Source organism: Zonotrichia albicollis, chromosome 11, assembly GCF_047830755.1.
Source record: "Zonotrichia albicollis isolate bZonAlb1 chromosome 11, bZonAlb1.hap1, whole genome shotgun sequence".
NCBI classification, from domain to species: domain Eukaryota; kingdom Metazoa; phylum Chordata; class Aves; order Passeriformes; family Passerellidae; genus Zonotrichia; species Zonotrichia albicollis.
The window spans coordinates 6,467,399-6,490,422 of NC_133829.1; the positions used below are offsets into that span (position 1 = coordinate 6,467,399).

Here is a 23,024-nt window from a genome sequence, read left to right on the forward strand (position 1 = left end):
AACAGTGCATGTTTTGGAAGCCAATGCCAAGTTCACGTGCAGGGTTTTCAGGAGATAATCTTCTGCACCATATACAGTGTTGGTTTTTCTGTTCTACTTAGAACATGATGCACGGGAATTACCTGCAGCCTTCGCCCAGTGCAGCAAAATCTCTGGAAAGTGTTGTGAAGTGCTTTTGGGCTGGTTCTCATGAAGTGACACATGTTAAGCTCAGTGCTGATACTGTCTTTGTGCACATCATCATCCAGCCACTGCCAGGGCAAGCGGGACACTGTAGAAAAAGCCAAGTGGAAATGCTGGGCCACCACATGTATACATTTCCAAGGAGCTTCCAACAAAAACAGTAACTGAAGGCAAATCACCACCACAAGAGACCAGGCATCTCCACTGTGCAGGGCCTCATCCAGCCCAGCCGCACACGGACCACAGACCACATGAGCTCATTTGCTAATGGTGGGGTGCCCTTTCCACTGCTTTTCCGGGGAAAGGCGTGGGAACGGTACGGGAGATGTTCCTCCATCAAACCTACGCAACCATAGAACCAGGAAAGAGGGTGAGGAGGAGGATGAGGCTGTGGACTGCGCTGGTGGGACTCAAGTGGAGCTGCTGGGTTTGTGACAGGTACAGATGTGCAGCAGATTCTGGTCACAGAACAGGAGAGGCTTTAGCTGCTGGAAGTGGGGATGCCAGAACTCCAACACCCACCAGAACAGGCTCTACAGACAAAGCTCAGCGCGTGGAAAGTCAAGATCCTAAAATCCCGTAGTGCTTTGGTTGGAAGGAATCTCCAACATCACCCAGCTCCAACCTCCCCGCCATGGGCAGGGACACCTCCCACTAGCGCAGGTTGTTCAAAGCTCCATCCAGCCTGGCCTTGAACTCTTCCAGGCATGAAGCAATCCCCATGCGCCCCTTCGATAAAAACAACCCCGCAGCCTGAGCAGCTCTTCCACACCCGCACCACCACGTTCCACACACGCCGCCGCCTCTCCCCTAGCAGCCGAGCTACCGGCAAGGGGCGCAGGCGAGGGAGAAGCCCCCGGGGCAGGCAGCGGGGCTTTCCCCAGCGCTGCTCACGGCCGGATCTCAGCCCCAGCGAATGCCGCCGGCCCCGCACGGCCCGGCCTCGCACTGCCCGGCCCAGGGCGGCCCCATCCGGCCCCGCTCAGCCCCGCACGGCCCGGCCCCGCTCGGCCCCACCGAGGCGGCGCATGCGGGGAGGCCGGGCCGGGTGCGGCGGCGGCGGCTCAGGTTGCGAGGCGGCAGCCCCCGGCCCTCCTCCTCTCCTTCCTGCCCGCCTCCCCGGGCGGAGAGCACCGGCCCGGCCGCCTCCTCCGCCCCCTCCCCGTCCCCGTCCCTCTCCCTTCCCTCCCGGCCCCGCTGCCAGGGGCGAAGCCGCCCGCCGGGCCCCGCGGTGAGTTTGCCCCGCCGGAGTTGGGCGAAGGGGTGGGGGAAAGTTTGGGGAGGCCGCCGGCGGGGGCGGAGGGGTGGGCGCTCCCCGGGGTCGGGGGTGTGCGGGAGCCCCCCGCCCCTTCCCGCTCGCTCGCACGCTTCCCCCGCCCTTCCTCGTCCTCGGGGGGGTTTTTCTCCGCGCAACTTCGCGTGGAGCCGCTCCGGGCGGCTCCTCTCCTCCGCGTGGCTTTATTCCTTTTCATTTCAGGGCTCTCGGTAGTTTCTCATTTATTTGGAGCGTCTTCTCGCGCGGCTGCTCCCCGCCGCTATTGTCTGCGGGCCGGGGCCGGGGCCGGGCGCGGTTCCCCCGCAGCCGGGCGGGGGTGGCGGCCCCGCTGTGCCCGGGGGTGTGCCGGGGACACGCACCCGCCTGGCCCCCAGCCTCCCTCCACGCTGGAATACTGATATCCTGCTCGGAACCCCCCCTCAGGCTCACAGACACAACTTTGTATCGCAGTTTATTGCACGGAAAGTCACCGCGGATTCTTATCAAGAGCCCCCCGCAACACGCTGGTGGTGGTGCGTGTCACTTTTGGGTCTCAGTGGCCTTTGGTGTCACTGCCGTGGGGTCTGTTTCATGCGTTCACTCTGTTGCTTGAAAATATAATTGTTTTTGTTCCTTCTCGTGTGCAGACCTTTCTTCTGAAGCCAATGCAGGAGTTTCTGGATGAGGATTGCGAAATAGTAGTTTTTTTTCCTGAACCTGTAAACTGTTGGGTTTATTAATCCACCTTCTGTGACTGTGTTGTAAGCGCAAGTCATATAGAGGAGTGGGGATTTGCAGAATCTGATTTTGCTGACCTCTGGAATTGGTTCTGCTCCTGTGTCCTTTACAGGGCTTCATGTTAGCTGGAGATTGGAAGTGAGGGAAAAAAAGTGATTTATAGAAAGTTCTTTTTTTTAAGAGTACACTGTATCAATTCTGCTGTGGATGACCAGATAGAGATTTGATAAAGGGATTAGAAATCCTGCACTGCTGTAGGACAGTTGGTCACTGTGGCTCTCTGTAATCTCCGTCAGCCGTAAAACTTTAGGTGCTCATGGAGATATGCGATTCAGTAGAAATATGTAAAGCATGTAGCTTCAGAGCTGAGTTTAGACAGTTGGTCTGAGATCTATGGATGTCTCGTGTACTGGGAGTTTTGGCTAATGTAATCTAATAAGTTTTAAAGGGCCAAGCGACATTAGTTCTGTTTGTGGTGACTCTCCTGGAGTCCCATGTTGGGTGTGTTTTTCATGTTCTGCACGCCCTTGCTGAGCTGTTGTGGAATTGTAAGGGTGAACCAAATTCCACATGGGTCCTTGAAGGTAAAGATATCATTTATTGTGGTGTTAGAGGAGCTGTATTTTTATACATAGATACCTTAGCAGTGGGAGTAGATTGATGTTTAACCTCATAACATCCCTGCCTGTGGATAGAAGCTGCTGTCTGTAGTAGAGAGGCATTTGCTGTGCTTTGGGACATGGTGACAGTGACTTGTTCGTACACTTGAAATTGATGTGTTTGGGTTTTTTGTTTTGGTTGCTTTTTTACAAGCCTGGTAGCAGAGTAAGGGTGCAATAGACAAGGTGAGGATCATCTGGTCGTGTGTTTTCCCTTGGCACCAGTTCAGGTGTGTAGCTGTTGTCCATTTCATGGGTTGAGCCTCTCCATTGCCCATCTGTCCTTGCAGCGCTGCCCAGTGCTGGACAGACAGGCTAGCCTGAGGCTGTTGCTAGAAGGGCACGGGTGTTGAGTTCTGCCAGGCAGACAGGTTTTGTAGGTAGCCTGAATGACGAGTCCCCTGCAGGTAGTGTGGATACGAGCTGTGCTGTGTGACAGCGTTCCAGCCTGGATTTCCTGCCCATCTCTGGTGACCACGGATGGCCGGCATAGCCCGAGAGGTGAGGACACGACGTGTCCGAAGGGAGAGAGTCCAGCCAGGGACTGCAGCCAGAGAGAAAGGCAGGAGCTCGATGTTCCTGATTTACAGCTTCGCTGCATCAAAGGAGGGAAACACATTTAAGAGCTCAAAGCTTCTCAAAGGAACAGAGCTCTGCCAGGTACTATGCGATGATGGATGTTTTTAAACACAGTCTGCGTAGCGCAGCTTTGAGACTCAGGCATATGCAGAACTCACTAATCTCTCAGCAGGATATACTTGTGAGTAAGCCGTGTTCTGGTCTAGGGTACACTCCTGTGCTAAGAGGAGGATTAAGTACTGTTAAAGGAATCTGGTTATTCTATCCAAAGCATGAATTAAGAACAGCAGTCAATAAATTATCCCTGAGGAAAAAAACATTGGTAGGTTTATTGGTGGTGTTCACATGCTCCTGTGTTACAAGAGCAGTGGGGTTCTTTCATATAATTTTCTGCTGGAATATTAAGTTTTAGTAAATAGCTACTTAACAAAAAAATTACCAGTAGAAGCTGCAGTGCCTGCTGTACCTATTTCTTTTCCACTGTTTCCAGGACACCAACGTATCAGTTTTCTCTGCCTGGTATTTGGTGGTGATCCACTCGCCAGTAAAACCGACCTTGAAGCAGCTTGGAAGCTTTTCTGCTTATTACTGTAGCTAGTTATCTCTGCAATCTACTTGAGTGCTATTAAATGCTATTTCTATAGGGGTTCCCCACACAGGCAATAAATAGCCTGAAGTCAGCTGAACCACACAGCTGATTGGTATGGAGGAACTATTTGGTTTTGTCTTGTCTCTGCTGGTGGAAGGCACTGCTAAGAAGTTATAAACTTGAGGAGAAGGCTGGGTAGTCCAGGAGGCCATAAAGGCATGATATGGCCTCCCTGTGTGATTGTGGCCCCATGTTTTACCAGTATCCTGCACAGGGAGTTGGCAGTTGGTGTGGTTTCCAGCTGGAGGGTGACTCCTGTTTGCAGGCACATGAGAGGCTGGATGTGGAAAGCTGGGGAGGAAAACACCTTGCAGCCTGCACCTTGTGATTACTGAGTGCTGTTCTGTGCCAAGTGCTCATGTGCTTGCTTGCATTGATCACCTGTAGGACAGATAAAGGTAATGAGTGACGTTCTGAAGCAGCTGATAGCTCTGGTGTAGAGTCCTCCTTTGCTGCCCTGGGGCTTGCCACAGGGGATATAATCCAGCTGGGAGCCTGGTTGGGGCTGGCATGTACCACCTGGTCACCAGGAAGCTCTGCACCTTTTCTAAAACAGAACTGGTTTTTAGGGTGTTGGATATAATGTGATTTTTATGAATAGCTTAGTCATGCTTCATTTTTTTTCCCTCTTCTAAAACAGCTGTCAACAATCTCACTGTGGGGAGGGAATGGGCCACTCCTTGTACTTACTGAATAGTCAGGCACTTCAGCCTGGCATTGCACTTCTTAGTGGCTTTTGGAAACAAAGCCGTGGATGTGGCACAATGGCTTCTTTTTATTTATTTATATATCAAGCCTGCCTTTCCCCCTTTGCAAATGACCTTTATGCAGATCTAGAAGGCAAAGCCCATCACTGGGAGTTAGCTAGTTAGTTACTTCAGTTACTGATAAGAAAATATGATGGCAGTGCTCCAGGAAAAGCAGCTATGCTGGGAACTTGTTGCTGCAGTGAAGCTATACAGATCTTTTTCAGAATGATATACCTCTGTATATTTATAGTGCTTTGTCAGGGAAACAGGGTGACTCCTCTCATAATGTCTACATGACAAATAAGCTGTGACGCCACAAATCCTGTAAAGAGTTTATTGTCCTTCTCCAGACGGCTGGTGGAGACATGCAGAAGGTAAAAGTTTCAGTATCGTGCTAGACTTGAACTGCAGTTTTGTCATCTCATCTCTTTTGTGTGTTGGTGTAGCATTAGCAGCCTCTTCCAGTTCCCCAGCTGGGCCATACTGGGGTTTTTGGGTCTGTTTAGCAAACCAGACTGGGAAATGGATCACAGATAAGAATATATTATTGTTTTATGTGTATACAATTTATAACTTGTGTCAGTTAAGAAAAAAAGTTCATTCTGTACCTGCATCACTTACCTGACTCAATGTCCCTTTGTGTTACCACAAGCAGCTGCTGTGGCAGAGGGTTGGATGCTTCCACCAGGAGAAACCTAAACTCTTGGAAGTGCTTTTCCATTTGCAAAGAAGGCATTTGACTGTGGTGCCCATCCCTTTTTTATAGCATGTGAAGACGACATGGGAGATAGATGTTTCTGAGATAAGCCCGTGTGCTAAAAGTCAGAGTGTTTAATTTTTAAGTTCTCTAAGACAGCAGTTCAAGAGCAAAGAGAAATCTGTGCAAAATAAGTTCTGCCATTTTAATAATGTTTTTTAAAATTTTCTTTATAACCATTTTAGATAGGTTGCTAGGTTGTTGAGGAACAGGGGAAGAAAGTGCAATCACAAATATTTTAAAGTAGGCAACAGTCCTTAAAAAGTACAAAGTGTGATACCTTGGAAAAAGTAAGCTTCAGTTCTGTGGTAGCTGTAAGGGATCACATGTTGTGACATGGTCAGGCAGTCCAACAAGGCTATTTTATATATATTGAGAAGAAACTTACAAGTCTGATGCTGCAGAGTTTATTGGGTGGTTTGTAATATGCCTGAGAAAAAGGTGAATTCTTTGTTGGCATAGCAATGAAGTTCTCACTGTCCAAACGCTCAAATATTTAATCTAGGATTGGAGAAAACATAGGAAAAATTATCCCTGAAGCTAATTTCATCACCTTCTACAGCACTTGTGTTGAGGGCTTGAAATACAGTATATTCCAAGCATGTTTTGGGTGTGGGGTTGGGTTTGGTGCCTCTGGGCAAGGTCTGCTGGTGGTGTGGGCTTTGGGGGCTTCCATGGTTGGTGGAGGATCTTGACTGTGGCCTTGGCTGCAGAATCCAGAGTGGTGCTTCTTCACCAGTGAACTCGTAATTCTGCAGGTTTTCTTGACAAAGTTAATTCTCCTGGACCACCTGCATTTTTCTTGAATCTCTTTCCCCTTATAAAGACTGTGAATTCACTTTTATGTTCAAAACGATCCAATCTCTTCAGTCAAATTTTCCTTTTTTTAAAAATTTTTGTGATTCTGTCAATTGTTCATAATAATTTTCCTGTTTGGCTGCTCTTGTGTTTCCAAAACTGTTCATAGTATTTTGTTCAGTCAATGTGGCAACTGAGCTGTCACACTTTTTTTGTAGGTTTGGTCCTTTCCTGTGGTCACCTTTTGATTTCCTTGAAAATTGTGAGGTAGAGACTGATTGCTCATTGGATCCTGTGGAGCTGCTCTTCTGAGATATTTAAAATGTATGAGCACAGGTAGCAACTGATCATTGTGTCTTTGTTTCAAGTACTTGTGAAATTTTCTAATAGACTATGCAAAATTTGCCACAACTTCTGACTGCTTCTAGTCTCTTTTTGTATTTTTGACTACTTTCAGGTGGCTGATCTAACTTTCCCGTTAGTCTTGCTGCTGAATTGTTTGTACTTTATTGTTACATTTGCAAAATACATGGTGAGAGATCTCCCCAAATTGTTTTTTAATGTGAGATGTTATTTACAGTGTGGCAGCACCGCTGAGATTAACCTGATCCATTGTAAAAGGAAGGATTTAAGGATTTTCTTCTGTAGCAGCTCCTTTAGGCTTTATTTCTGAGAGCAAGGGAAAAGGAAATAAGCAATGAATTATTCATTTAAAAATGAGGCTGAATTTTGGAGACACTTTTTCCTGTATGAGCATGATTTAAGGTGGTCATCCTAAAGGTCATTTGATGACAATGATCAAAACTTTGTGGAGAGAAAGTGCCCCATGTGTCATCCTTGAGTCTTCTGTGCTTTTTATCACCCATGACTAATGCAGACTGGAGCAGCAAGTTACGCTGAAATATGTGACATATTTGTATCTTCATCTTAACCGTATCTGAGGTTTCTGGCAAAGTTACTTGGGAAAGTCAATCTTCTTCCCAGTGTGTCTCTGCCCTCAGTGGTGTAACTGTTCTGTAAATCTGAATGCTGCACTTAGTAAAACCATTACAAACAAAGATTCTGGCACGGAGCAGTTGTTCTAAACCGGACTGTCTTCAGACTCAAACCGGTGACTCACCCATTCTTGTTCCATGGATTAACACACCTGGCATGTGTCACGCATGGATGCTGGCCCAGTCATCCTGTTCTTGCAGGTATCCCTGTTTCCAGTGGAGGGAAGATTAAAGTGGGGGTGGGAGTGTGCACAGCAGTTAAAAACCACCTGGTGGAGGTTGATGCTGAGGATGGGTTTGCCCAAAGGCTCCTTTTGCCATGTGCCTGATGTTGCTCTGTTTCTGCCACTTTTTGGGGATGCACAGAGTGGCTGCTTGGGGGAAGTCTCTCCCGTGTCTCTCCCTCTCTCCCTGAAGGGCAACAATACAGAAACCTGTGGTGGGTGAGGCCATGGGGTGTCTGGCCTTGTTTCCTGCCATATGGTGTTGGTTGTGGGTTCTTGGGGAGGTGTGAGAGCAAGGAAAGTCCACACCAGTGACTGTGGGCACAGTGGGGTTCAATACCAGGATGTGTGACACATTCAGCTTCCCAGCATGTATGGATATCGACACCCTGCCAGCTCTTGAAACTTGCTGTCAGTAGAAAAAGAGGGAAAATAAGGGAGAGTGGGGGTTAGATTGCTGAAGTGAATGAGTCTTGGTCACTTTACACATGCTGTTTACCCTCCTGAGTTTCCTCTGGGATGCTTAAGCCTTTGGTCCCATAATAGCAGTGGGACAATGAATGCTTGGATGGAGGAAGCAGGTGTTAAAGGAAGGGGGGAAGGGGAGGACAGGATGGCCGTATTTGCCTCTTATACAGACTAATTTCTTTTGGCTCATGAGCTTGTGCACAGCTTCCTAATTGCTGAACCTGCAAGTAAGATGGCAGCAAAACTGGGACTTGCTTTTTATTTTTTTTTGAGTTAATGTCACTTAGTGAGTCAGCCGAGGAGTGAGGTTTACGTGATGTACCTCTGGTGTTACGTGATGAGTTCTGTTGTTTTGTTCCCTGTTACCATAAATCTTTCACTGCAGCAGCAAGGCTGCAGTGCTGACAACACTGGACATCTTCAGGTCTGCACTTTGTACTTGGGAGTGCTGGCTTTTAATTGTTTAAAACCAAACTGGAGCTGATTGAGTTTACGTGTGGCCTAGATTCAAACAGTTTCTGTAGTGTGATGTGAAGGTCTTTGAGTTGGTGGAGAGGGTGATTCTGAGATAAAATAAAACAGGCTGCTTCATATGCTGTGTAGCAGATGTGTTTGCATCCCTAGCCCAAAGATTTCCCATCCTGGCAGTAATGACAGCACTCCATTACATTAGTGGGGTTTTCAGCCTGTGCAGGAACCTCTCTTGAACATGGGAGTCAGTTTTTCCATCCCTGAGTGTTTTGCAGCCACTCCACCCATTTTTATGATGAGTGATCATCATCGAAGAGCACAGTGGAACACAAGAGGTGGTGAGCAAACCTTTTGTTACATTAAATGTAAATGTTTACAGTTTCTCTTCTCCTAGCAGCTGCCGAGAAAGTGGGTTGTCTCAGCTGGGTATAGAAATAAAGACTAAACCCTTTTTATATGTACTGTCATAAAAGAAGGCCTTGTGTAATAAACATTCATTTCACAAGGTCCAGGTGTCTCTTTACACTTTTGTTTGATTCAAGGCAAAAGGTTGCTGCACATATTTGTTAACTGCAGGTTTTTCTCTATTGTGGTGCAGATGCCAACAGGAAAATACACATTTGTCCTCAGACCCATTGTGGGAGGATGCTGGGGGTTATGTTGGTACCCACTGTGTGCTGGTGGCTCCTGCTGAGTTGGGCACAGGAGTGTGAATCCGTTTGTGCAGTGGGAAGTCTCCAAAATTTGGAGCTGCTTTTCCCCCCTGGCCAGAGCTACTAATGAATTTTGGAAGAGTTTTTTGGTTATGTAGCCTGAAGAAGAGTTTGTGTGTAGCATGGAGGCTGAGATCTGAGCACTTAACTAGCATAAAATTCTTGTAACTACCTTGTAAATGTATTTTCTTGAGTAGGTGCCTTTCTTGTCCCTGTGAAAGATGCTGATGGGAGTAGGATGATAGGAGCAGGTTTCTTGAGAGCTCTCCCACAGTTAAAACAGGGCTTTGATCTGTGTTTTCATGGGCAGTGTATTAAGCTAGAAAAAGAAGCAGACTATTGCGTGAAGAGCTTACCAGTTACTACTGTGGATAATAAATATGTTTGCATGGATGTTAACAGGATTAATTTTTTGTGAAGTGCATTGAAAATGGGAGAATTAAAGAAATACTTAAGTGCTAACTGGCTTTGTGTCTCATAGGTCTTGTAAATTTCTTTCTCCCTCATTCCAGTCAGTTTCAAGTTGTGTTTTTTATGGGTAAGTTTCAGGTTGTGTTTGTTATTGATATGAAATTTACCTGTCAGTCCCATACGTTTTTTTTCTGTGTTCTGGGAGTTTTGCAATTTACCTATGGGCAGTAAGGTGGTAAAATGTTGTATTTTCAGGTGGCATTTCAGGAGAGGTGCTCTGCTGAATGTGTTGTCCTTCCTTCTGCAGCTGGAATTGGCTCTGCTTGAACTGCAGGGTTTAGTGCTTAGACCTCCCTGGTTTTCCCTTTATCAGATTAGCTGGGATTTTGGCAGGACTTTGTGCTGATTTTTCTTAGCCAATCGACTTGCATGTGAGTGTTCAGTAACTTTCTTGCTTTATAATCTCAAAGTTCAGAAGTCATTGGGTTCTTTGAGACTAATAAGAGTTCCTGTCCCAGCGACACCTTATGGCAGGCAGAGAAAACACTTGAGCATGTGGAGAGCAAGTTTTCAAATGAAAATTCAAAACTCCTTGAGGAAGATGGAGGACCTGTGGCAAGGAAAGTGCTTGGGAATGTATGCATCTTTCTGAAGGTAAAAAACATTAATTTGCTTTTTACCCTTTCTTTCCTGGATGGTCCCATCTTTCCTGGATGGGACCTTTCCTGGAAGGTTCCATCCCCTTTGTGATATCAGTTAGTACTATGAGATGGCAGATAAATGGCAGTCAAACAGTTACTGTACAATTGCATTATATAAGAAGGTTAAGCATTGTGATAAAATGTATCAAGTCAGTATAAACTTATCGAACTTTTTAGTACTTTGCTTAGAGGAGTCCTGATTTTCCCACCTCTCTCGCTCCCCAGAACCAATTTGTAAAGTCTTTTCCAATTTTTACTAAAAATCTAGTCTGATCAGTGCTACTGATATTAAGAAAGAATAATACCGTTTGCATAAATAACTGTGTGCATTAATGCCTTGGGCTTGTCATATCTCAGTGCTAAAGAGGAACCTAGACCATTTTGAAGGAAATGAGCTCTAAGTCTAAAGTTTTTCTAAGTCTTGTTGAAGTTTTTCTTTGGAAAGGTTCATCACTTGGTGTTTGCAGTAAAGGAAATAAATTGTTTCCTTGCAGGGTTTCTTTTGATTCTTAGATAAGTCTCAGTCTGAGCCACTGGATACCTTGGGGATAGAGACTTGGTTTAACATTCGGTGGAAGTTGACTGAGGAGCAGGAGCTGTTGCAGTATGGTTGTGTCATTGTGGCTGTGATAGTTGGCAGAGCAGCATTTTAAATTCCCACACAAGAGATGTACAACTCTGTCTACTTGAGACCTTGTTGCTTCTGGCTGGTTGGGGGAAAATAAATATGCCCATGATGGAGAGGAGAGCAAGAACTGTTGGGATGCTGCTAGATGAAAGCCTAGCAGCAATGAGCAGTTTGGGAATACACCCGAGCTGGAATGCAGGGTCAGGCTCAGAGTGTGCCTCCCAGCCAGGGAGAGTTGCAGGGTGGAGATGGCAGGGACCACCCTGCACATTGGGAACCAATTGTCACCTCTGCTTCGTGCTCAGCCCCGAGCTGTCCCCTGTTGGAGAGCAGCCTTTTGGGTGTGCACTGGGCACTCAGCAGCATCCTGTGATGAGACGGGGAATCCTGATTTTTACCTTCCCTGTGACTTGAGCACATTGAATTCACTGCTTGGTGCAGGATGCTGAACCCCTGGTGCATGATGTGCCATGTTCTGGGTGTAGCTGCCTTGGTCAGTGTCATTGTCCTGCCATGGAGCAGAGGCAGGATCAGAACACACACTCGTTTCTTTTTGCCTCTTTAAATTATCTGTGTTAACTCCCTGATGTCTGTTATTCAGAAAATAAATTTTGTCTCATGCATCCAACCCAGGAAAGCGCTTATATTATATATTCAGCAGCCAGGAAATTGAATGAATCCTGATCTATTCTTAATTTCTTGTGTTTCCTGTGGTTTTATTGTTTGTGTTACCAGCCCTAATATTTACATACTTTTGAATGAGCTTTTCTTTTTTTGGAAGATACTGCTTTGTTTGTATGCCTTGCAAAACAGGTTCTTCCTTTTTTTTTTTCAAATAACCAAACAGCTTACTTTCTCAAAGGAGTAGGAGGGGGAAAAAAGGAAGATTATAGGAATCACCAAAGGGAGATATCTAAGAATAGATTTTTTTTTTGGTTGATGATATGCTAAGACTTATTCTAAACTTGCATCTATCCTTCCAAATGTCTTTAGGCTCTTTGAGAACTTTGTAAAACTTGTTGCATATGGAATTAAGTGCTTGTGGGTGCTTTATCTGAATAGCAGATGCATTTACAGTTGACATTTTAAATGCAAAGGTGCTTCCATGAAAAATGCTTGTAAGAACAAAGTTGTAGTTGCCACTGAAACGCCAAAGACATTGGGAGACAAGTTGGTGGAGTCTGCTGCGTTAATGTTTAAAAGTAGTGCTGGTGAGTGTTGTTCATCTATGTGTCTCTGGAAACTGATGTAGTGCTTTTTTCTACAGAGTAAGGAATATTTCACAGTTATATTCCCTGCCTTTCTTCTGGATATGGAGGGCTGATGGAGCTGATGTTCTTTAGGGGGTCTGTCCCTTGGTACATCAACTGGCTGCCTTTTCCGTGGAAGTTTGCTTTCCTTTAGTAATCTTTTAGGAGCTAATTTGAAATTGCCAATTTTTTTGAAAAAATAAAGCGTTCTCCATGGAATCTGTGATCAGCCTTTATTTGCAGGTGTTACTGTTCTGTGTTGGATTTCCAACCAATCTTCAGATATTTATTTCTTCCAAAAAATAAGACGGAACTTGAGAACTTTTTCTTTCAAATCTCTTCTGCCTGCCATGGATAAAATCTGTTTGCACGTTGATGAATAGTGGCTGGGAAGCCTGTCTGGTTCTGCAGCAGGATCCATAAATAGCATTAGTGTCTGGTTTACTTTGGGAAGGAAGGTGTCCCGTTGTGGCAGTGGCAGGGGGGAGCCTTGCGCTCACTCCCAGTGAAGTTGCCCTGTCTGGGCAGTGTTCACCAGCACGAAACTCTGAGAAACATGATACAGTGTCTCTGCTGAGATACAGAACCCCTTTGAAAGCTCCAGAAAGTACTGACATTTATAGAAATGGCTAATACTGGCCTTTTTATTTTCTCTATCCCTCTGCTGTTGGCTCAGAGAGACTTGGAGGATCATAATCCTGTGTGAAAAATACTGATGTTTCCCTCATCACTCTTCCTATCATTTGCTGCAGGGAGCACCTTGGGCCATGCAGAGCACATTGCTGCATGTGGTCCATGTCTAGCACTCCTGTGTGTTCAGGTGGATGGGCCAGCACTTGGAGTAGCTGTTCTAGTTGCCAGACTGGATCTGGCAGCTCATTATCAAACATGTTGGGTCTCAGGGTTGAGGTTTGGATGAATGCCTCTGAAATGCACCCTTTCCACCAAGGATATTTTCAGGTTTGTTCTTTGGAGCATTTGGTTTGTGGCACAGTTGCTGAAGGAGAAACTGTCCTCTCTGCTAGATCAAAAATCAGTTTATTTTGGAAAATGGAAGGAAAATGTTCAGGTGGTTCAGGAGTAGCACAGTTAACCATCTCTGATATGCCAGAAGAATCATGTGTGCAAAAGGGCAATGGCTGGCAATTATCTCAGAGTGGATGAGGCTTGGGATACTTGTGTCCTGTTTCATTGGCAAAATGAATCCAGGTAAAGTTTCAGAACTGGAATAAAAAAAGTTTAATTTTCACTCTTCTAGTGAAGACAATGATAAAACTCCTTGGCCGCTTGGTTTTTTCCTTTCCTAAACTGCTTGTGGCATGGTTATTGCTGGATGTTGTGAAATGTAAATAACACCAAGGTAGTGAACTCAGCATTCCCTGCTCCTTGGCAGCGTGGGTGAATGGAAACATCTGTCCAGGGCCTTTCTGGTTGCCTTCCCTCACACAGCTCCTGCTTCCAGCACAGCGCTGCAGAACATGCTGCAAAGTCCTGCAAACCCTGTCCTTAACTCTGCTTCACACAAAATGAAGGAAAAGCTGGACAGTTAAGGGAGTGAGGACTTTTTTCCTCCATAGTGGGTATTTTAATGCAAGTCATTCAGATTTCTGCTGTTCTGATGCCAGCCTGTGACATGGGACAGACCTGAGCTCGTGCTCTTGGCACAGTCCAGCTCCTCTGGTGTGTTCATCTCTTGCATTTCACTCTCAAATCACTCACTTGGCAAATGCTTAACTATTCCCTGTCTCTCCTATTCTGATTATACAAGTAGGCTGTGGCAGGGTGTAAGCTTCAGTAAAAAGGATTTATTGGTTTGCAGGCATGGGGATGGGTGATAGGGATTGAACTACTTTTTAACCTCTTAAAGAGGAGTGGGAGGCAAACACAAAACTGCAGCAGCAAATGCAGAAGGAGGATGGGAAACCACTGTGGTAATTCACTCGGGGTTTCCTCTGAGCTTGGGTAGGAGATCTTACTAGGTTTTTACTTTGTGGCCATAAAAGAAATGCAAACAAAACCCCAAAACCTAAGTAACCATGCAAATAATGCAGGAAATATGTAGTGAATGTTTTGTGATTGGGAGAGATAGTAACTGGGGCTTCTGAGCTTTGGGTTGGCTACAGGATGTAAATACTGCTTGTGTTGGTATGGGTGGATGTTGTGGATCAGGTTCATTGACACTTTGGACTCTAAAACTTACTTGGTAAATTTCAGACACTGCTTTGAATTTGTTTTCATTTCAGCTAGAGAAGTTATTACTAATTTTGTCCTGTTGGTGAAAAATGAAATTGAGATGTTTTCCTTACAAGGTGTTTTCATGGTGATTTCTAAAAAAAATTTTTTATTTTGTAATCATAAATTGGGAAAGATGGATGGGAGAAGAAAAGGGATGCTCTTGTTCCTTTTAAAATCTACAAATACCGATTTTTTTTCTCCCCTCTCTCACCCCTTGTGTGACTGATGAAAAAGAAGTGTCAGTTTTTAAATAGATCAAACATCTTTCTAGCACATAACATTGGTTTGAGGTGAGGCTGCCTGGCCAGGTTTTGATGGTTTAGGGATATATTAGGTGAATTAATACAGCCATCTGTGATGCATTTATGAAAACTGGGTTTTTGTTTAAAGCTTTCAGTGTTTTTTTCCTTTGCTGTCAATATGTAAAAAATTATTTCTTTAAGGGAAACCTGAACTGTGCTAGCCAGGGACTAATTCTGCATGCAGTATATCCTGTTCTGAAAAAAAGTGGGTTATTCTTAACATAAATTACATACTCAGAATTAAGTAAGATTAAAATTACAGTGAAGACAGGCTAATAAGGGTTTTACTTTGCTGAGGAATTTGACTTAAACCTTGCATTGGAGCCTGAAGTTGAATTTGAGCCGCCAATCCAGCTGAAGTGTAAAATGCTTCCTAGTCTCAACTGGAGTAAGCTAATGCAGAGTCTTAACTGAATTATGGTTTTTTCCTCTCCTTTTCATGGGATAGATTTATAAAGAATTATTTTGATGATTTTATTTCCCCCTCTGAGCAGTTCCAAGAGCTAACACAAAGCATCATTGCATAATGGAGGGGTGGACAGCAGAATGCTTCTGTGATCTTTAGTGTTGCTTCAGGATTTCCAGCTCTGTAAATAATTGCTCAAGGCAAAGGTACACTAATATTATTTGGTGAACAGGAAGTCTGCAAATAGCGTGGTATTTTGCCATAATTACATTTGCAGTGGTGCAGGTGTTGAGCGTTACCCATAGCCAGGAAAACCAGTGCCTTAGATAGATTTGTTAAGAACATGTGGGTGAGGAATTGGGATGAAGGTTTGAAGGAAAGTACATCAGCAGATTTGAATTTAAAGGTTTGAAAAACATAAAAAAGTTTTAGGGGATGTGTTGCTGATGCACTGCTACAATGGCTTGGCTTTGTAACAGCAAAACAAAACCATCCAAATCCCCCTTTCTTGAGAAACTGCAAGATACTCTTAGATTTTTATTTGTTTTTAATGGATTATGGTTTTCTTAGATTGATGTGCTGCTTTTTCTGGTAAGGGCTCAGAGGTTTTTGTTACTGTGGTAGTTTTGCCTCATGCTTCTCACACCCAAATCTTTCCTTAGCTCATTTGATGCCAAAATCCTTTTTTTGGCTCTGTTGGTGACCAGAGCAGCTAAGTGTGAATCTTGAGCAGCTGGTTAGGTGACACCCCGTGTCTCCTCCAGACAGTGAGAGTGTTCAAACACTTCATTAATACTTTACTTGAGCTGTCTCAATGAGATGGCTGAAGGAAATTAAATAGTCATTAAAATAATGCTGCCAGAAGTGCCTGAAACCAACTATATTGGGAGACTGACTCATCTGCCCTTGCTCTGGATGCAGTGGGAGGGTATCCTGCTTTTTTCATGACCTTGTATCACCAGCCCATGCATTCATTTGGGAACAGACTGATGAAGGAGAGAAGATGATATGCTAAAGGGAATGTTTCTGAGGGTGATGCTCATAGTTGAAATGGTCTTGGAGTAGTTATTTTGAGAGGAAATCTTGGCTCGTGTTCATGGAGCTGAACTACTAAGAGCAGCCTGCGAGGTGGGAAAAAAGGGATGGGGAGAAAGGAAGCAGGTGGTGAGAGAATGTGTGTACCAGAGAAGTGAAGCAGCACTCATGTTATCTCTTCCAAGCCCTCTGTTTTTCCTCCCTCTAGAGATGGCCATTATTTCAAGTGGGCCCTGAGGTTTGGAAAAAAAGGTTTGGTGTGTGTATGAGCAGCAAATATTGAGAAAATTGCTGTGCTGTGTGTGAACTTATCATGGAAGTTTGTAACTGAGATGCATGGTGATGTCTTCACTTGATTTTGGCTCTGAAACTTTGAGGGGCATAGCAAAATACTTGGTGCCAGCCCAAATGGACTGGTATAAAAGTAAATAAATACTTTTAATAGATTGACTCTGTCTTGCTTAGTAATGTTCCTGAGTGTTTCAGCTTTGGATGTTCTTGAAGAAATTGCTCTTTCTTAGCCTAAAAGGCAGCACTTAAGATATTTAGACAGAAGTGGTGCTGCCTCTCCAGACAGGAATATTTGTATAAATGTTTAAAGTGTCCAGTTAATCTGGCAGGATTGTGACCAGGATAGTGTGCCTGTGTGCATTTACAGTGTAATTATGAATGGTTTGTGCTGTGAGACAGTGTGATGGCTGCAGTGCTGCCTCTTTGTTATAAATACAGCGTCTTCTGGGCTGTTGTTTAAAGACTCCTTTGGAAGCCTGATTTAATAGTTGAGCTGAGTGAATAATTCAAAACCTTTTTATCAAGTTCTTGTTTAAATTCTTAAATGAGCTCACCATAACCTTTTTATGTACCCCTCCTGCATGTGTCATACAAATATTAGAATAATTGAGTTTTACTAGAGCAAATGTTTCTGTGAAGCAAATTTTTAGAGCTTGATGTATGACTGTTTATGGAAAGGGGAATGTTAAAATCTCACACACCAGTGCCTATGCCAGAAACTTGTGCTGGCTTACTTAGGAAAAGTGTGGGGGGCGAGACCCTTGGCTTTGTTGGAGCAATCCTAACTGAGCTGGTTTGTCAGATTGACTTGTTTGCAGTTCAAAAACTGAACACATGTATTTAAAGGAATTTCAGCTATATCTCTTTTTACAGGCCATTCTACAAACAGTAGCAGTACTTAGTTTAAAATATTTGCTTTTTTTCCAGATAAGTACTATTTTGACTCTTTTTTCCTTTTCTCACCCCTTTACATGAGATGAAGCAGCAGATTCAAAATGCATCTGCTTAGCATCACTGAGTAGCTTAACAAAGGGATGCAGATGAGAGAAAATCCATAGTAACCTTCCAGATTTCATCATTCCTTGGCTTGAAGTCCAGTCCAGGCTGGAGGAGAGCCTTGCAGATAAGTAATTTGAGTGGATTTAGCATGCCTACTCACATGTATTAATGTTTGCAGACTTGCTGGTGAAAACTCATTAGTGTTAAGTCACTTCTGAGTACTGATGGTCTTTAAAAGGCAAATGAAAGCCTTGCAACCAGGATGTCTGCAGAACTGGCATCCATTTGTCTTCTGCTTCTGAAGAAAAATGGAAGACTTAAAATCTAAAGCCAGCTCAAGAAGCAGGAGTTGAGGATTAGGCAGCGAGCTGGGAGATGCTGTTTTCTCAGTGGAGAATTGTTGCTTAATTGGTTACAAGAATTTAGTCAAGGCTGTTTATTCTGTTTGCAGACAAACCTCCTCCTGTGCATGCTCTGGCAGCGCTCTAACCTCCCTGGCACTGCAGTGTGTGCTTGGAGATGAGATGGAAAATCCTTCCTCTTGCAGTGCGTCAGGAGTTTGCAAAGCCTGATTCGTATGTGCAGGGTTTGCTCTGTGAATTTTGGATTTCTTTGCTGATTTTTCTCTCTGAACTCTGCTGCAGCCACCTTTAACAGCCACTGGTAATACCACATGCCCCTGGAATTGCAGGTTTGTGTGACAGTGAAACTATTATTGAAATTTTCCATTGCCTTCAGTCACAGCTAGTCCAAGTGTAACTATTGACAGTACAGATGCTGGAAACTGGGCATCTGTATATTCATACCCAGGCTATGAGAAGCACAAGGTGGTCTTTAGAAGTAGGAACTTTTAGATTTTGGGGTTGTTAAAAGACCCAAACTGACCTCCAAACCCTGGCATCATCACAACAACTAGCTTTGACTTTGCAGAAGGAGCCAAGTAAACCTGTTCTTTTTTTTTTGGCTTTCCTGAAATTGTGTATGTGTAGAGTCATATTTTCACTCAACAAAATGAATTGTGTTCAGCACTGTACCAGTGGTCCTGGGCCTCTGGTTGTGGTGTTCTGTAGTCTGTCTGCTTGAGTGGGAGGAAGAGTGTTCAGATTTGGTCTGACTCCCTTGCATCAGCTGTAATATTGCTGCAGTTGGAGCTTTACTAAGCTCAAAAGACCAAGGAAAATCTCCTTCCTGCCTCTTAATTTCCTCGTGATGATGCAGTATCAGCTCCTGTAGGCTTCTTGGACCTGAAAACAAGTGGGAAATTTTGGGTGGACTTCTGCTTGTTTGTAATTAAATATTGGTGTGACAAGAGGTTTTTTTGTGACGAGAAAGGCCCAACAATCTTACCAAACATGCAGAACAAGCAGGCTGTCTTGTCATCCCATTACATTCCCACTGCAGGAAACACCCTTTGTGCTTTGATAAATTTGTCCTTATTCATAGTGTGAAACTGCAAAATTTACATGTAAAATTGCTTTTGTGTGTTGGAGATTTATAACAGTTTGTTGTCCCTTCAGATTTGTGTTGCAAAGTGTCAGTGAAGACAGGGGAGCAATATTTATTATTTATTATGGGGTGAATCTGAGAATTGGCAGCTTTTTCTGAGGTACCTATCTGTACAGTTTGTGCTCAAGTTTTGTCTAGTATATATAAAATAACCTAAAGGAGGAGATGGATCAAAGTAAGCTCTGGATTTTGTTGTAGCTTGATGCTGTTTGATTGCATATGAGTATTCTGCTAGGCAAGAGTTAATCTGTCAGCCTTGTCCCCATTTGCATAAGTACCATTGATACTTCACCCTCCCTGTGGTGACCTGTGAGCCATCTCTGTTGGGTCTTCATGCCATTCTAGATTTGGTTTTTCCCTCTTTCTACCCAACAAAGATTTACACTCCATCCTGGTCTAATTCGAAGTGGTGCCTTTAAGTTTTCCCACTCACATAATAGTGTATTAAAAAAAATATAATTTTTGCTTGTTTTTATCTCATTTAGCATTGTCAGAGGGGAAAACAGTTAAAGACTTGATGTGTATTTGCATTGGATGGAATAATGATGAGGTATAGTTGAGTTATTTTCTTTCTTTTAAAGCTGCTTGTGATTTTCTGCTATGGATATTTTGATTCTTGTTTATTTTGCTCCTTCATTTGGAGAAGAATAGTCTGGGAGAGGGGAAGGAAGAGGGAGGGTTTACCCCTGTAACCATCATTGTTAGCCCTAACTTCTGGTAGAGCTTTGCTGCTTTGACTCGACCCCTTTAAACTTGAGAAATGTGTTTTTGTTTGCATTTCCATCTTGTTGCATTTAGAAACTATTCTAACTATACCAGATTGTTTGAACATTAATGGGGGAATGTTTTTCAGAGACTTGATAGAGTTTCCAGGCAGCTTTTCATCCGCCAAGTACTGTACTGGGCTCTCACTGCTGAGGTTTTGCTTGGTTTGCTCTAAGAATCTGCAAAGCAACTGTTCAAAATTGCTGACACATGTTAAGTAATGTGGAAATCACCATCCTGCCCCATTGAAGTCTGAGAGGGCTCATGTCGACAATGAGAACAAGATCTGACCCTGAAAAGGATATGTGAACAGTCTCAATCTGGAGACCATTTCTAGTGTCTTTCCTCTGACTCTGGCTAGTTTGTCCTTTGCTCTTAGGTATTCTTTTTTTTTTTTTTAATTAGTCAATCTCAAAAAAAAAATACCACATTCTGCCTCGTCCATGTATTTTTGAGTTATTTAACCACGTGTGCATATTTGACGATGCCAAGTTCAGAGTAAAATCTCAATTCTGTAGTGAAGTATCAGGAGAGTTAATGCTACTTTTAACAATAATGGTAGTGGTATAATGCTTATTTAATAAGAAATCCATCATCTTGTACCTCCCTTCTCCAAACCTCTAGTTTTCAGCTTTGGAGCAGCTGTAATCAGCCTGTACAACTTCCCTTCCTCCTCTCATGAATAAATCCAGCTACCTTATCTTCTCTATCAGAAAGTCTTCCCTGGCTTCAGCAGCCTCTGGAGGAGGGTATGAAAGGGGCTTTCACTGCCTAACAGGAAGCGAAATGAATGGAGGAACTTTTGATAATGCCCCGTCTGTCTGAGCGGGGGATCAGCCCGACTAAATTGCAGCAGATTAGTGAATGATAGTGCTTCAGCTGGGGCCAGAATTATAAGTTTTTAATCTTGGAACAAGCAATGATTTCTTCCTCCTAAACAGTGGTCAACTCCCTCTTTGATTTGGAGGCTTGCAGTCATCCATATTCAGTTAGTTTGGGTGTGTGGTTTCTTTTTTTTTTCCCCAGTCTGCAGTCATGAGTCTCAACAATCTTTTGGGTTTTTTGGTAGCAGTGATTGTGGTGAAACCTGCCATGGCCACATGCCATTTTTGCCAGTAACTTGTACTTTGCTTTGGATTTTTATGCCTATAATGAGGTCTTGTATTTCCCAGCTTTCTTAATATTGGTATGTGTTATTCTGCCTCAGTTTTTTGCAATTAGCTTTGGGGTGGTTTGGGTATTTTCTTTATATGCAGCATTTTTCTTTCTGGCCACTTTCAGTCATACTCTGTGTGTGAACATGGGTGACTCCTTGATTCTCACCCCACAACTTGGTCTAGACTTTCTGATAATCCAGCTCAGTGGGAGGGAGAGATGACTGAAAATCTAAATGGGGCAGTTTAGCTAATTGCCTTAGGCCTGACTCGTCTGCTGGATAACACTGGTTTTATTGCAGCCCAATGTGATTGACATTTGGGGAATTGCACTGGTATAATGCTGGCAGCAGCAGTGAAAAATCTGCCCTATTGTTTCTCATACATTCACTGTCTGAGGAAGAGCTTTTTGTTACAAATAACTATCAGAATGGCAACTAATAGAGGGAAGTTACTTTTTCTTGAAATCACTGACTTTTCCAATTCCTAAGAAAAAAATATGAGTAATATCCTATGTACTAAAACTTTGCCTTGTCTATGTTTTTTTCAGGCTTTTTTTTTCTTGGATTTTATTACTGGAAAACTCTCTAATGACAACTTTGCTTAGGTAAGTGAAGCAAGATTTTTTCCTGTGGATTTTTTTAGAATTACTTCCCCTATCTTAACTTCTTTTGCATGTTGGGCTGAAATGTTGTGCTGCCAGCCAGCTGTGCTGCGTGTGCTGTGGTTAAAGGCTAGAAAGATGTTGTAAACAAAAGTGGGGTAATGCCTCTAGTGTGACATAAGGACCTCATTTATTCATTACATCAGATGAAGTGGACGTCGTGCAGAATAATGAAATACAGGTTATATCTGCATATTACTGCATAATCTCATCAATTTATAATTTTTTTAAGAGATGCTCTGCTTTTTTTTCCACTGGAAGGTAAACTTGTTGCTATCATGTAATGTCATTTTGTTATGAAATGCAACCTTCATGCTTAAAGGTTTTTAGATAAGTTGCTCTTCCTCCATCCCTTTCTCTTCCCTTTTACTCTTAGGCAGGAACTTCTGATATGGAAAAATCATAAAAAGCTTGAAGAGTTTTATATTTTTTTCAGCCCAAAATACAGGGAGAACATGAACAAAATTAACATCCCACTTTGATCTGAGCCCCATCTACACCTCTAAAATGGAGATTCCACATAATTGGCAGGATCTGAGTGTTGATTGAAAGCACCTGGTCTTGTCTATTTCTAAATTTTGTCTATCTTTGGGGCATTCTGAGAACAAATCCAGTGCTGTGGTGCCATGGATGTTGGGTGGAAGAGCTAAATGTGCTGCTGTACCAAAATGTACTGTTTTCCTTTGTGGTGGAGAGAAGACTTAATTAACCTCTGATGCAAGACAAGAAGTTAATCCCTAGACATACGGATAATTTGTTGTGTTAGTTGGAGTTGCTTGTTGATCCTGGATAAGGCCAAAAACAACTGCAGTGTTCAGGTAGGAATATAATATCCTAACATCTATCCTGACAAAAGTGCTGCTGCTCTTTGCAAAGTGTCTGTGAAAGGCTTTTCTTTTTTCCCCTGTCTCTGCTTTCTGCAGTATCCACCCCCTCTTCCTTTTGATCTCCTTCCAGTGAATGGTCAGCACAGCAGCTTCTCTCCTTGAGATGAGGGACCTTGGTGAAATAAAATTGATTGGAGAAGACTTCTAGTTTAAGGCAATCTGGTTTTCAAGGAGGACTTTAGGAGAGTGAAGACAGACAACTGCAGAGAGGCTTTTGAGTTCCCTTTAGTTTTCCTTTTAGGTAGCTCATCGGGGTTTATCCATCTGACATTCCTTTGCCAGGATGCTGAACTCAGGATGTTTTGTGTGGTGTAGCTTTTGTCTTTTCCAGAAACACATGGGGATGGGCTGGTGGACTCCAAACTGTGAGTGAGCCAAAAGGTGGAAAAGTCCTTAGCAGAACCCTCTGAGATAGATTGGGATCCAGCACTGCATTGCTCTTGAGACCTGCCATTGCACTGTGCTTGAGCTTCCCCCATGTCTCCCGCAACTGCTTGAGCAGTGACTAATTTGCAGCCTGAGGATGTATTTGTTGGTGCCACTGCCTGTCCA

The 23,024-nt window shown here is 43.6% G+C and overlaps 1 protein-coding gene across 11 annotated transcripts in view; it reads left to right on the top strand.

The window, feature by feature from the left end:
* The first annotated feature begins 1,208 nt into the window (after positions 1 to 1,208).
* AKAP13 (A-kinase anchoring protein 13) overlaps positions 1,209 to 23,024 on the top strand; it is a 208,791-nt gene continuing 186,975 nt past the window's right edge. For 6 of the 11 annotated variants that reach the window (XM_026791322.2, XM_026791326.2, XM_074549215.1 and 3 more), the window contains exons 1-2: positions 1,210 to 1,414; positions 21,472 to 21,528. The gene's annotated coding sequence lies outside the window, so the exon portion shown is untranslated. Of the gene's footprint in view, positions 1,415 to 21,471; positions 21,529 to 23,024 lie in introns of all 11 variants that reach the window. The other 5 variants (XM_026791324.2, XM_026791323.2, XM_074549214.1 and 2 more) reach the window with 3 other exon arrangements.